The 12,487-nt window shown below is 43.0% G+C and overlaps 1 protein-coding gene across 3 annotated transcripts in view; it reads left to right on the top strand.

Annotated features, from left to right (window-relative positions):
- The first annotated feature begins 3,890 nt into the window (after positions 1–3,890).
- Positions 3,891–12,487, top strand: part of Phactr4 (phosphatase and actin regulator 4) — a 66,688-nt gene continuing 58,091 nt past the window's right edge. Inside the window, exon 1 of one of the 3 annotated variants that reach the window (XM_059255098.1) lies at positions 3,891–4,039. The gene's annotated coding sequence lies outside the window, so the exon portion shown is untranslated. Of the gene's footprint in view, positions 4,040–4,312; positions 4,938–12,487 lie in introns of those variants that run through there. The other 2 variants (XM_059255096.1, XM_059255097.1) reach the window with 2 other exon arrangements.

Here is a 12,487-nt window from a genome sequence, read left to right as displayed (position 1 = left end):
AAACAAAAGAAAAGATGCTGAGGGGGCTAGAGAGACGGTTCAGTGGACAAAGTGTTTGCCACTCACTGCGAGGATGACAAACCATGAATTTTTGTACTACAGAAATGTGGCTTGAAGGGCACAACCATCTGATGTCCACAGCTCACCTCTGCCTTTACAGAGTTTTATAATTTCTGAACACACTTCTACCTTCACGAGACAACGCTGAGGTGTATTCTAATGTCCATGACCTGATGTTTTAGAGACATCAATATAAGAGGGAAGTCCATAGGGCTGGAGAGATGGCTCAGAGATAAGAGCACTGACTCCTCTTCCAGAGGTCCTGAGTTCATATTCCCAGCAACCACATGGTGGTTCATAATCATCTGTAATGAGATCTGGTGCCCTCTTCTGGCCTGCAGGGATACATGCAGGCAGAACACTGTGTACACAATAAATAAATACATCTTTATAAAATAGTTCTTTTAAAAAAAAATAAAGGACTTTTTTTAAGTACATTCATTCATTCATTCATTCATTCATTCATTTATTGGAGAGGGGCTCATGTGGGCTACGGAGGGAACATGGCAGTCAGTGGACTCAATTCCCTTCTTCCACCACATGGATTCCAGGTATCCAACTCAAGTCATAAGACTTGGTGGTAAGGTGTTCTTCCCAGGTGAGCCATTGTTGGTGAGGTTTTCTGTCCCACCAGCCAGTTCTGAAATAACCACACAGAGACTTATTATTAATTATAAATGCCCAGCCAATAGCTTAGGCTTGTTACTAATTAGATCTTACAACTAAAATTAACCAATGTTTATTAATTTATTTGCTGCCACATGGCTTATGGCTTGTTACCTCATATACACATCCTTCTTCCTCTCTCTATCTGGCTGCCCCCCTTCTTCTTCCCAGCATCCTTTCTGCCCTGAAAATCCTACCTAGCTATTGACTGTTAAGCTTTTTTTTTTTTTTTTTTTTTTTTTTTTTTGGTTTTTTGAGACAGGGCTTCTCTGTGTAGCTTTGGAGCCTGTCCTGGATCTCACTCTGTAGACCAGGCTGACTTCGAACTCACAGTGATCCACCTGGCTCTGCCTCTCGAGTGCTGGGATTAAAGGCGTGCGCCACCACTGCCTGGCAACTGTTCAGCTTTTTATTAAATCCATCTGAGTGACAAATCTCCACAGCATACAAAAGGATTATTCCGCAGCAAGCCATCTCACCCACCCAAGAGGGAAGGAAGTACTTTTAAAAAGTACTTATATTTATTATATATGTATGAGTATTTTGCCTGTGTGTGTGTGTATATATATATATATGCACCATGTGTGTGCAGTACCCATGGAGGCCAGAAGAGGGCGTCAGATCTCCTGTAACAGGAGTTACAGAAGATTGTCAACTGCTTTGTGGGTCCTAGGACCCAAACCCAGGTCCTCTGCAAAAGCAACAAATGCTCTTAGTCAATGAGACATCTCTCCAGTCCCAATCCCAGCCTTATTAGTCTATCCTAGTAAGCTACCTCACTTACATCTATTTAACACCTTCCATTTGTTATTTGCAAACTGTTTATATCCCTTGGTACAAAGTGTATTCAAGCCTTTTGTAAAAAGTAGAGTGTTGCTGGTCGGTGGTAACATACACCTTTAATCACAGCCAGCCTGGTTTACAGGGTGAGTTCCAGGACTGTTAGGACTACACAGAGAAACCCTGTCTCGAAAACAAACAAACAAACAAACAAAAAGTGTTATTTATTTATTTATTTAGTAATAGTAGGGATTGAACTTTGAGTATCTTGTGTGCAAGGCAAGCATTCTACTATTCTACTAGTCCATGGCTTATCTTTTTTGAGATCAATGAGGATTTTTTTTTTTTTTTTTTGTTTATTCAATACTGGACCTTTGTTGATTATATGCTTTGCAACTACTTTATCCTGGTCTGTGGCTTGCCTTTTTGTTTATTATTCATCTTATTTTATTTATTTTAGAAGGGTAGGAATCAAAGTTTATTGAGAAGTAATGAAACAACTCCTTGAAGCTGGAAAGGAACTTGAAAATGTGTTGAATTCACCTTTTTATTTATATATGATCTTAAAGCACAAAAGCTTAATTTTGGTGACATGCAATTGTTGTTGATTTTGTTTGTTTGTTTTTACTCTTAGCTCTTTGGGAGGGCCCGCCACTCAGCTCCCAAATAAACACACCAAGACTTATTATTTATTATGAATGCCTGGCCTTAGCTTGGCTTCTTTCTAGCCAGTTTTCTTAACTTAAATTATCCTATATACTTTTTGCCCCTGGGCTTTTATCCTTCTCTGTTCTCTATACTTTACTTCTTAAAGATTTATTTATTTATTATGTATACAGCATATATGACCGCAGGTCAGAAGAGGGCGCCAGATCTCATTATAGATGGTTGTGAGCCACCATGTGGTTGCTGGGAATTGAACTCAGGACCTCTGGAAGAGCAGTCAGTGCTCTTAACCTCTGAGACACCTCTCCAGCCCCTTTTCTTTACTTCTTACCCCCTGGCTTGCTGTGTAGCTGGGTGGCTGGCCCCTGGTGTCCTCTCTCCTCCTTCTCTCCCTCCTCCCCTTTCTTCAGCCTAGATTTCTTCTCCAGTTTATTCTCTCTGCCTGGCAGCCCCGCCTATTTATCTCTCCTGCATAGCTATTGGCCATTCAGCTCTTTATTAGACCAATCAGGTGTTTTAGACAGGCAAAGAAACACAGCTTTACAGAGTTAAACAAATGCAACATAAAAGAATATAACACATCTTTGCATCATTAAACAAATATTCCACAGCATAAATAAGTGTAACACATCTTAAAATAATATTCCACAACATGCAATTATTATTATTATTATTATTATTATTATTATTATTATTATTATATTACCAGACATCGTCTGGCTGGTCTATTTTTTGTTTGTTTGTTTGTTTGAGACAGGGTCCCAAACACTATGTAGCTCTGGCTGTCCTGGAACTGTGTAGACTAAACTGTTCTTGAACTCACAGCCATACTCCAGTCCTAGTCTCCAGAGCAAGTAAGAATACAAGTGTGTGTCACCACAACTGAGTTGTAATTTGATGCTATTTTTTAATGTTATAGATTGTATGTTTGAAAGGCATAGATTTTTCTCCTGTTTTCTTCTGTATGTGTCATAATTTAAAAATGCTTGCATTTAGGCTGGGCGTTGATGGCGCGTGCCTTTAATCGCAGCATTTGGGAAGCAGAGGCAGGTGGATCTCTGTGGTCTACAGAGTGAGTTCCAGGACAGCCAGGTCTACACAGAGAAACCCAGTTTGGGGGGGAAAAAAAAAAAAGTTACATCTAGGTTTAATATGGGTGTGACCCACGGGTTTGGCTTTTGGAAAGATCCTCCAGCAGCAGCAGCAAGGACGATGTCGGAGGGTGATAGCCCGGGGGCCTGGAAGGAGTGCAACTTAAGAGACAGATGGTGGCTCCCACTAGGTGATAGTGGGGAGAATACCAACAGTGGGGAGTGTGGAAGTTGACGGTCAGTCTGGGAGTAATGGGCTGGGCTCTTTAATTTCACACATTGAGGGTAATTTGTTTCTAAGTTTTTTGTACTTCAATTGGCTCTCAATAGTTTGAGACACAGACTGTAGAAACACTACACATGCATCAGCTCCTTTCTTGGGCATCACCAGGGAGTCTGTTACTGAACGTGCCTTCCCAAGCCCGGAGACCTTCGCCTCGCTCAGAACTAGGCAAGCTGCCCAAATCCATTTATGTGCAGTGCAGGGGCCGCCGGCGGCGCATGCCCAGACCCGCAGAGTCGGGGGCCAGGCACCGCGCCGCGGAGGGCCGGCAGTTCCCGCCATTTTGTCCCGGTCGCCACACAGCTGGCCACTGCTGGCGACTACAAGTCCCGTGAGCCTCCGCGGCCGCACTTCCTACCCTCACTGTCCAGCCTGCTCCCTCCGCCCCCCCTCCCCGGGGGCCGAAGGCTCTGGCTAGAGCCAGACTGCCGGAGACCAGGTAGGATTTCCGGGAGAAAGTGCTGTGGAGCCTGAGGAGGCGGCGGCGACCTAGGTGAGTTCTCCAAACTAGGGAAAGTGAGCGACTCGCGCGCGCTGCGGCCGCGGACTCGGCTCGCCTGAGGGTCGCGGGCCCGGCCGGGGTGGGGGGTAACGGCGCGGGCGGCGGTCCGTGCAGCCAGGGCGTGGCGGGCCGTAGCCTCCTCCCTCGGCCCTCCCACAACGGTCCCGCCGCGACGTCCCCGCCTGTGGCCCGGCCCGCGCAGACTCGCTCCCTCCGCCCCCCCAGCCTCCGCGGGGCCCTTTTGTCTGCGCGGCTTTGCCCCCTTTGTGGCCGTGCATGGAGTCGCGGTCTCCGGGGGAGCCCACACGTCCTGCCGGGGACCGCTCCCTGGGAATCCGGTTACTGTAACTGGATCGGGTCAAAGTCCATCTTTCAAAAGTGACCTCCCTCAGACCTCTGCATCCCGGCGGAGCAGAACGGAGGCTTTGGAGCCTGCCTGGCATAGTTTCAGTGGAAACCTGGAAGTTATTGTCCAGTTCCTAAATGTCAGCCTGCGGCAGCTAGGGACCAAAACTCGAGGCGCTTTTCTCCTCCAGAGGATGGTGTCTAAGAAAAAGAAGTGAGACTTGGGAGTCCCAACCCCGGAAACTGAGAAAGAGTGGAATTTACTGCGATATGTGTGGCAGCTGTGACGGGGGGTGGGCAAAGAACTCAAGTGAATCATGGCTTTAGAAACCTGAAAATCGGAGGAGAGTGACTTCTGGGGCATCATTCATCGTCTGCAAAAGCCTGCAAATAGTCTTTGGCACTTCATTCGCCCACACAGCTCCTCGATTCCTTAGACTGCATCCTTTTTCTTTTTTAAACAAAAACTCCAAAGAAAAAGTCCGTTCACTGAAGAACCTGCTTTGTAGAGAAACCTAGAAGCTCAGTATATTCTAGAAAGCAGGTTGGTTTGTTTTTACCAGGTAAAAAGAATGAAGGCTGTTTAGGGGAGGGAAGAGAATAAAATGTATTCTTTCGGGACACCGCTGAATTCGTGGATTTGATCCAATTTGGTCAGATAGTAGTAACTGTATGTCCAGTCAAAGACCCCATCGCGAAACTTAGCATAGGGGTAAAGCTTTATAAAGGCCAAGGTAGGTACCTCTTTGAAAACTGGTTGGTATTTCAAATTCCTTGAAGGAAGACAATTGGAACTCCTTTACATGAACCAGGAAAGGTGTTTTGAGGCTAAATTCCCACCCTAGACATGTAGGCAAATAAAGTCTTCATTATTCGGTTTGGCATTTCATAATGGAAATGACTTTGAGACTCTCAGATTGTATTAATGTTGTGTAGAGATGGAAGGTCCTTAATACAGGTTGTATCTTTCCTAGAAAGTTGTGGTGGCACATCTCTGTAACCCCAATACTTCTGTGGCTAAGGAAGATCATGGGTTGGAGACCAGCTAGAACTACATAATTGAGACCTTAATCTCAAAAATAAAATAAAGTTTTCTTAAATGTGTGTGGAAGTGGGGCCAGTGCAGGTGTGACTCTAGAGACCAACTCTGTGGAGTTGATTTTTTTCCCACATCCCTTGGGTTCCTGGAATGGAGCTCAAATGACCAGGCTTACACAACAAGAGCCTTTACATTCTCAGCCATTTCGCTAGCTCACATTTTTTTCCCCTCTTTTGTCGAGCTAGGACTGGAATCCAATATCTTGACTGTGTAGCACCTGCTCTGCCATGGTGCTTACACCTCTAGCCCCGGCTATTCTTCAGTTTTCGGAAATGGAAATTTATTTCTTTGAGATTGGGTTGCTATGTAGCCTAGTCTGGCCTTGAACTCTCCTATCCCGACTTTGTCTTTCCAAGTGCTAAGATTATTATGGTTGTACCATCACACCTAGCTCTTAAATTCTGAATTTTATAGCAGGCTTACTACTTTCTGGCTTATTTACTCAAACATAATAGTGCTGTCCATGTTTTTGAAGAGCTGTATACATTGTATGTCCCATTAATACACATTGTGTAACTATTATATCCTCACAATTCTGTGAGGTATTGGGTCTCACTTTGCATTTGATACAACCTTGCCAGAATGTTAAATGACTAGCCCAAAGCCATACAGTTAGCCCAGGTAAGAAAGCTGACCCAAATATAACTAGCAAGCCTAGCACTTTCTGTTACTTCAAATTTAATGCAACTACTAATCATATTTCCACAAACTGCTTTAATGTTCTGATCTGAATATTAGAGAAAAATTATGGAAATATTTTCTATCCTGAACAAACTGACTTACAAGGAACTGAAATTCATAGAACCATGAAGTCTTTTCCATAAGCCTTTCTGAAGATTACTGCCTTCACTCCAGCTTGATTATCCTGTATCTAGGCAGAATAACAATTTTATGGGGCCTTGGGGACAAAAGGGTGATGAATTACTAAGATGTGGTTTTAATCTTTTATTAAAAGATGATTACGTTTGAAGCTAGCCTGGTCTTCATAACAAGTTTCAGGTCAGCCAGAGCTACCCAGTAAGACCATGTTTCAAAAAAAAAAAAAAAAAAAAGAAGAAGACAGAAGGTGATTAAAGGTTTATTAAGATTAAGAAGTATGATGGGTAAGGCCGCTTTGGTTCCTGAAACCTCACATTGAACTCAAATACATGTACTTTTTTTTTTTTTTTTAAGAGTATTAAGACTTAGGAAAATGCTTTCTTAATTTCTTTGCTTAGTAAAACCTTTTGATCAGACTAAACCTGCAGTTTAGTCTTGGTTTTCTGTCAGTACATGCCGTGAATGTGACATCAGAAATAGCAGCCTACTTCAACTCTCGAACTTAGATTGTTAAGTAAAATGCATAACATTCCAGTGGAATTGAGTCAGGGTAATTTGTCTTATTATTTTTTTTTTAAGATAGGATCTTGCTATGTAGCCCAGGCTAGCCTCATATTCTCATTGCTGTCTCAGCCTTCTCAGTGGTGGATTACAGACTAGTTTAGCCTTTTCAACTAATAGATGCCTGTTTTAAATCTATTTTGTTTTGATACTGTAGTGAGGAAGAAATTCTTTCTTTCTTTCTTTCTTTCTTTCTTTCTTTCTTTCTTTCTTTCTTTCTAATGTTGGCATACTTTATTTCCAAATCCATCCTTTTACTCATTCAGCCATGAATAAAAGTTAAGACTCGGCCCTGAGGACAAAGCAGTGGAGTGTTTTCGCCTCTTGGGTTCTACAGACTTTACTGACTGACATTGACTGGGGGAGGAAGAGAGACAGACAGTAACTACAACCAAATAAGAGTCTCAATCACTGTACAGTCAGCTCACGTAACCTCTTTTATTTTTAAAATTAACTTGTTTTGTTTGAGACAGGCTCTTGCTATATATGATAGCTCACACTGGTCTGATACTCACTATGAACCTGAAATGATCCTCCTGCCTCAGTCTCAAAAGTACTGAGATTAGGCCTGTGCCACATGCCTGGGTTATGGCACATGCTTGAGTCTTAGTTTCTTGCTTTACCTGATGGAATGTTTCAGGAGCAAGTGGCCTGAGAATTTTTCTGTTGTAAGCTGCTGCTGCTGCTGCTGCTGCTGCTGCTGCTGCTGCTGCTGCTAGAAAAGAGAAGGGAGTGGGTGGACACTGGACTAAGAGTCTGTCCCCTTGTAAAACTTGGAGGTCTTTTTTTTTGTGTGGGGGGGAGGCTGCCATGTTGGCATGCTGGGGCCTATATATGATGGGCAACTTCTATATTCCCACTCCTTCCCTTGTATCTTTTGTTAGTGTTTGTTTGTTTTTTGAGATAGGATTTCTCTGTGTATCCTTGACCATCCTGGAACTCATGCTGTAGAGCAGGCAGGAACTAATTTTGTAGACCAGGCTAGCCTCAAATTCATAGATAACCACCTGCTTCTGCTTCCTGAGTGCTGGGATTAAAGGCCTGTGCCACCACTGTGTGGCCCCCTTGTATCTTTGGTTTTTCCAGACAGGGTTTCTCTATGTAGCTTTGGTGCCTGTTCTGGATCTCGCTCTGTGGACCAGGCTGGCTTCGAACTCACAGAGATCCTACTGCCTCTGCCTCCTGAGTGCTGGGACTATAAGGCTTGTGCCACTGCTGCCCGCCCAGCCCCTTGTATCTTAATAGGAGCTACCTCTAACCATTTGTGGAGACCCTTTTCCCCGCAAAGTATTCTCCATTAAAGAAAGTTTGTTTTTATATATTTTTTAATAATTTATTTTTATTTTATGTGCACTGGTGTTTTGCCTGCATGTATGTCTGTGTGAGGGTGTCAGATCCCCTGGAACTGAAGTTACCAACAGTTTTGAGTTGCCAAGTGGGTGCTGGGAATTGAACCTATGTCCTCCTCTGGAAGAGCAGTCAGTGCTCTTAATTGCTGAGCTATCTTTCCAGCTCCCTTGTTTTTATATTGTTACAGTTAATTGCCATAATGACAGTTATGGCTACCACTGAGCTACATCTCCAGCACAGGCTAAAATCTTAATTTTCATGCATATTGCATAGCACACAGTTCTTGGTATTTCTTTTTTCTTTTTCAAGTTTTTTTTTTTTAAATTTTATGTGTGTATACTTGAGTGTATGCATATGCATCATGTGCATGCAAGTGCTATGGAAAAGGGCATTGGATCCCCTGGACCTGGAGTTATAGGCAGTTGTGAGCCACCTGATGAAGGTGCTGGGAATCACCTGAGTCCTTTGTAAGAGCAACCAGTGCTCTTAACCACTAAGTCTGTTTTCCAGTCCCAGCTCTGGGTGTTCACTGGAACGCTATCCCCTCATTGCTCAGTGAATGCATGAATAATTAAAGTGGGCAGGTACAGTTTGGAGAATATCAGAACTAAAATGGATTTTTTTATCCAGCAGATATTTTTGTTTTGCTGTTGTATGGTAGAGGCTGCATGTTTTATGAGCATACTGATGTAATGGTATATAGCCCAGTCTTCAAAAATCTAAGGTATTACACAATTATAACAGTATAATAGAGATACACTTAAAAAATAGATAGGGATTGGGGGCTGAGATGGCTTAGGCAGTAAAGGCACCAAGCTAGATTAACCTGAGTTTAATCCCTGGAACCCAGAGAGTAGAAGGAGAGAACTAACTTTTGCATGCTTACCTCCACATGTGGAGAGAGAGAGAGAGACAGAGACAGAGACTGACTCTCTAAATAAATAAATAAGCAAACAAACAAATAAATAAATTGGAGTTGTAGAGATTGCCCTACAGTTAAGAGCACTTTCTGTTTTTGCAGAGGATCCAGGTTTGGTTCCTAGCACCCACATGGTGGCTCACAGACATCTGTAAATCTAGGGGATCAGATGCCCTTTTCTGGCCTCTAAGGGCCCCAGGCTCACATGTGGTGCATGTAAATACATATAGGCAAATACATACACATAATTTTTTTAAATGAAAATAAAATTTAGATAAAGACTAAACGATTTTGTTTTGTTTGAAACTGGAGTTTTGCTTTGTAGCCTTTGTGGACCTGGAAGTCACTGTGTAGATCAGGCTGGCCTTGAATTTTTTTTTTTTTTTAAGATTTATTTATTTATTATGTATACAATGTTCTGTCTACATACATTCATACAACCCAGAAGAGGGCACCAGATCTCATTATAGATGGTTGTGAGCCACCCTATGAATGCTGGGAACTGAACTCAGGACCTCCGAAGAGCTGCTGGTGCTCTTAACCTCTGAGCCATCTATTCAGTCCTGGCCATGAAATTTCAATGATCCTCCTGAGTTCTGGGATTAAAAGTAAGCACCAAGCACCAATATGTCTGGTTTAAGAGTCTGTTTTGCACAGAGAAACCCTGTCTCAAGAAAGAAAACAAAGCAAAAAGGTTCTGTTTTGATAAAGAGTGCAGGAAGGCGTTATAGAAGGTATGGTTTTCCAGTACAGTTTTAGGTAAGGAGGACTTCAGGAGGACATGTCCTCCTTCTCCTCCTCCACCACTATCTCCTTCTTGTAAGGTGTATGTGTTCCCACAAGTACAAGACTACACATGGGGGCTAGAAAGCAGCCTTGGCCCTTCCTCCGGTGTACACAGGTTTTGAGACTGGTTCTCCTGTTCCAGCCTGCACCAGACTTGTTTTTGTTTTCAAGTAAACATGTCTTCTCTGGTAGTCAGACTCAGATCATCATGGTTGGGAACAGACTCCCCAGCTCTAGGAGGAGGGTGTAGTTTTGAGCATAAGAATGGAATGGGTGTAAAATGTTTAGGGGAGAATGAGTGATCTGGAGTGCTGAGAGTACTTGGGTTTTAACATTTTGATTCTTGAACAAAGCCATGGTTCACTCTAGACGACTGTATATAGCAAACATGCACACGGAGTATTAGTCACTTAGACTCCTGCACTGGTGTGCTGGCTCACACCTGTTATCCCAGCACCTAAGAGGCTAATTGCGGGAGGATTGCTGTGAGTTTGATGCCACACTGAGGCACAATGTCCTAGGCCAATCTGGGCTACAGGTTTTTGAAAAACAAGCAAAAAAGAAAACCAATTAGACATGATTTCTTTTAGTTCTTTTTGTGATGTTAGAGACCAAATCCCATGAAACATGTTTTCTGTTGAGCTCCCCATAGCCCTTCTTTGACTCTTTAGAGGTTTTTTTGGTAGCTTATTGTATTTTATTTTTGGTTTTTTGAGACAGGGTTTCTCTGTGTAGTTTTGGTGCCTGTCCTGGATCTCGCTCTATAGATCAGGCTGGCCTCGAATTCACAGAGATCCACCTGGCTCTACCTCCCGAGAGCTGAGATTAAAGGTGTGCGCCACCACCGCCTGGCCAGCTAGGATTTCTTGATTCAGCTTTTATTTCCCTCCCTCTCTTCTTCCCTCCCTCCCTCCCTCCCTCTTTCTTCCTTCCTTCCTTCCTTCCTTCCTTTCTTTCTTTCTTTCTTTTTGTTTTTTGAGACAAAATTTCTTTGTGTAGCCTTGGCTGTCCTAGAGCTAACTACGTAGACCAAGCTGTCTTCAAACTCGTAGAGAGCTGCCTGTCTCCGCCTCCAGAGTGCTAGGATAAAAGTTATGCACTACCACTGCCCCCACCCTTTTTTTGTAAGACAACATTTTACCAGGTAGTCCTGGCTGTCCTGGAACTTGCTATGTAGATCAGGCTGGCCTCTAACTCACAGAGGTCAGAATAACTCTTGTCTTCTGACTGCTGGGATTAAAGAACCTTGTCCAATTCAGTTTTCTTGACTGCTTTTTTTTCTACTTGATTACAAGCCATACTTTCCTATTTATGTGTTGTCTCTTTCTTGATTTTTAAACCCTTTTTCTTTGGTTTTACACACACACACACACACACACACACACACACACCATGTATGTATGTATGTATGTATGTATGTATGTATGTAAGGATATATGTATTGGGCATTTAAAATAGTATAATGTGGCAGCCCTGAAAATAAAATTCTCTTCTGTGGGTTTCTTTCTCTTTGGTAACTCTGCTGGGGTAAACCTGTAAAGTGTGTGTTCTTTGTTCTGGGTATCCACTGTAGTCTGCATTTGTTCGGCTTAGTGGTTAACTAATGATTAGACAGAGATTTCTTTATGTGCTGTGAACCAGTAAGTTATCCAGCTTTTGCTGAATGCTCTGGTAAGGACCTTACTACAGTGACAGAGGGAAAACAGCTCAGGCTTAGGCCTTCATAACAGCTTGCCCTCTCATAAACTTAACAGTTCCATCAAGTTACCTAAGTGCCCTCCATTAGGCCCTAGCTCTTAAAGGTTCCGTTTCCCAGTACTAGCAACCTGGGGACAGGGTTCCTAACACATCTAAACCACAGTAGGCATCGACTCTGATAGCTTGATTCTACACATTAACATCTCATTCTTTCCTCCTCAGAGCCCTTCTGTTGGTATGCCATAGTATACTATAGTATAGTATACCATACCATAGCTTGTGGGGTGAACTAGCCATCTTTGGAGCTGGGCTACTCTGATGATTGACTCTTAGGAGTTTGTTGTTGGTTTTTGTTTTATTTATTTATTTATTTATTTATTTATTTATTTATTTATTTATTTATTTATTTATAGGGTTTCCCTGTACAGCTCTGGCTGTCCTGAAACTCACTCTGTAGACCAGGCTAGCCTTGAACTCAGAGATCCACCTGTCTCTGCCTCCCGAGTGCTGGGATTAAGGGCGTGTGGAACCACTGCCTGGCTTTCCTTCCACCTTGTTGAAGAAGGGTCTTTTGTTTCTGCTGTGCTGTGTACTCCAAGTGAGCTGGCCCAGGAGTGCCCAGGTGCGCTCGCCTCTGTCTCCCATTTCACCTTAGGAATGCAGGGTATAGATGCAATGCCACTGCACCTGCTGTTTTCCATGGCTTCCAGGAATGGAACTCGGGTCACCAGGCTTGTGCAGTAAATACTTTCATTTGCTGAACCATCTCACCAGCCTCCAGGTAGCAGTATTCTCATTTAATAAGTTATATTTTTCAATAATTTCGTTTTGTTTTGTTTTTCTAGACAGGGTTTCTATGTGT

Source organism: Peromyscus eremicus, chromosome 2 (genome assembly GCF_949786415.1).
Source record: "Peromyscus eremicus chromosome 2, PerEre_H2_v1, whole genome shotgun sequence".
NCBI classification, from domain to species: domain Eukaryota; kingdom Metazoa; phylum Chordata; class Mammalia; order Rodentia; family Cricetidae; genus Peromyscus; species Peromyscus eremicus.
The sequence above is the reverse complement of the archived record's forward strand: the minus strand, read 5'-3'. Positions and strand labels throughout refer to the sequence as shown.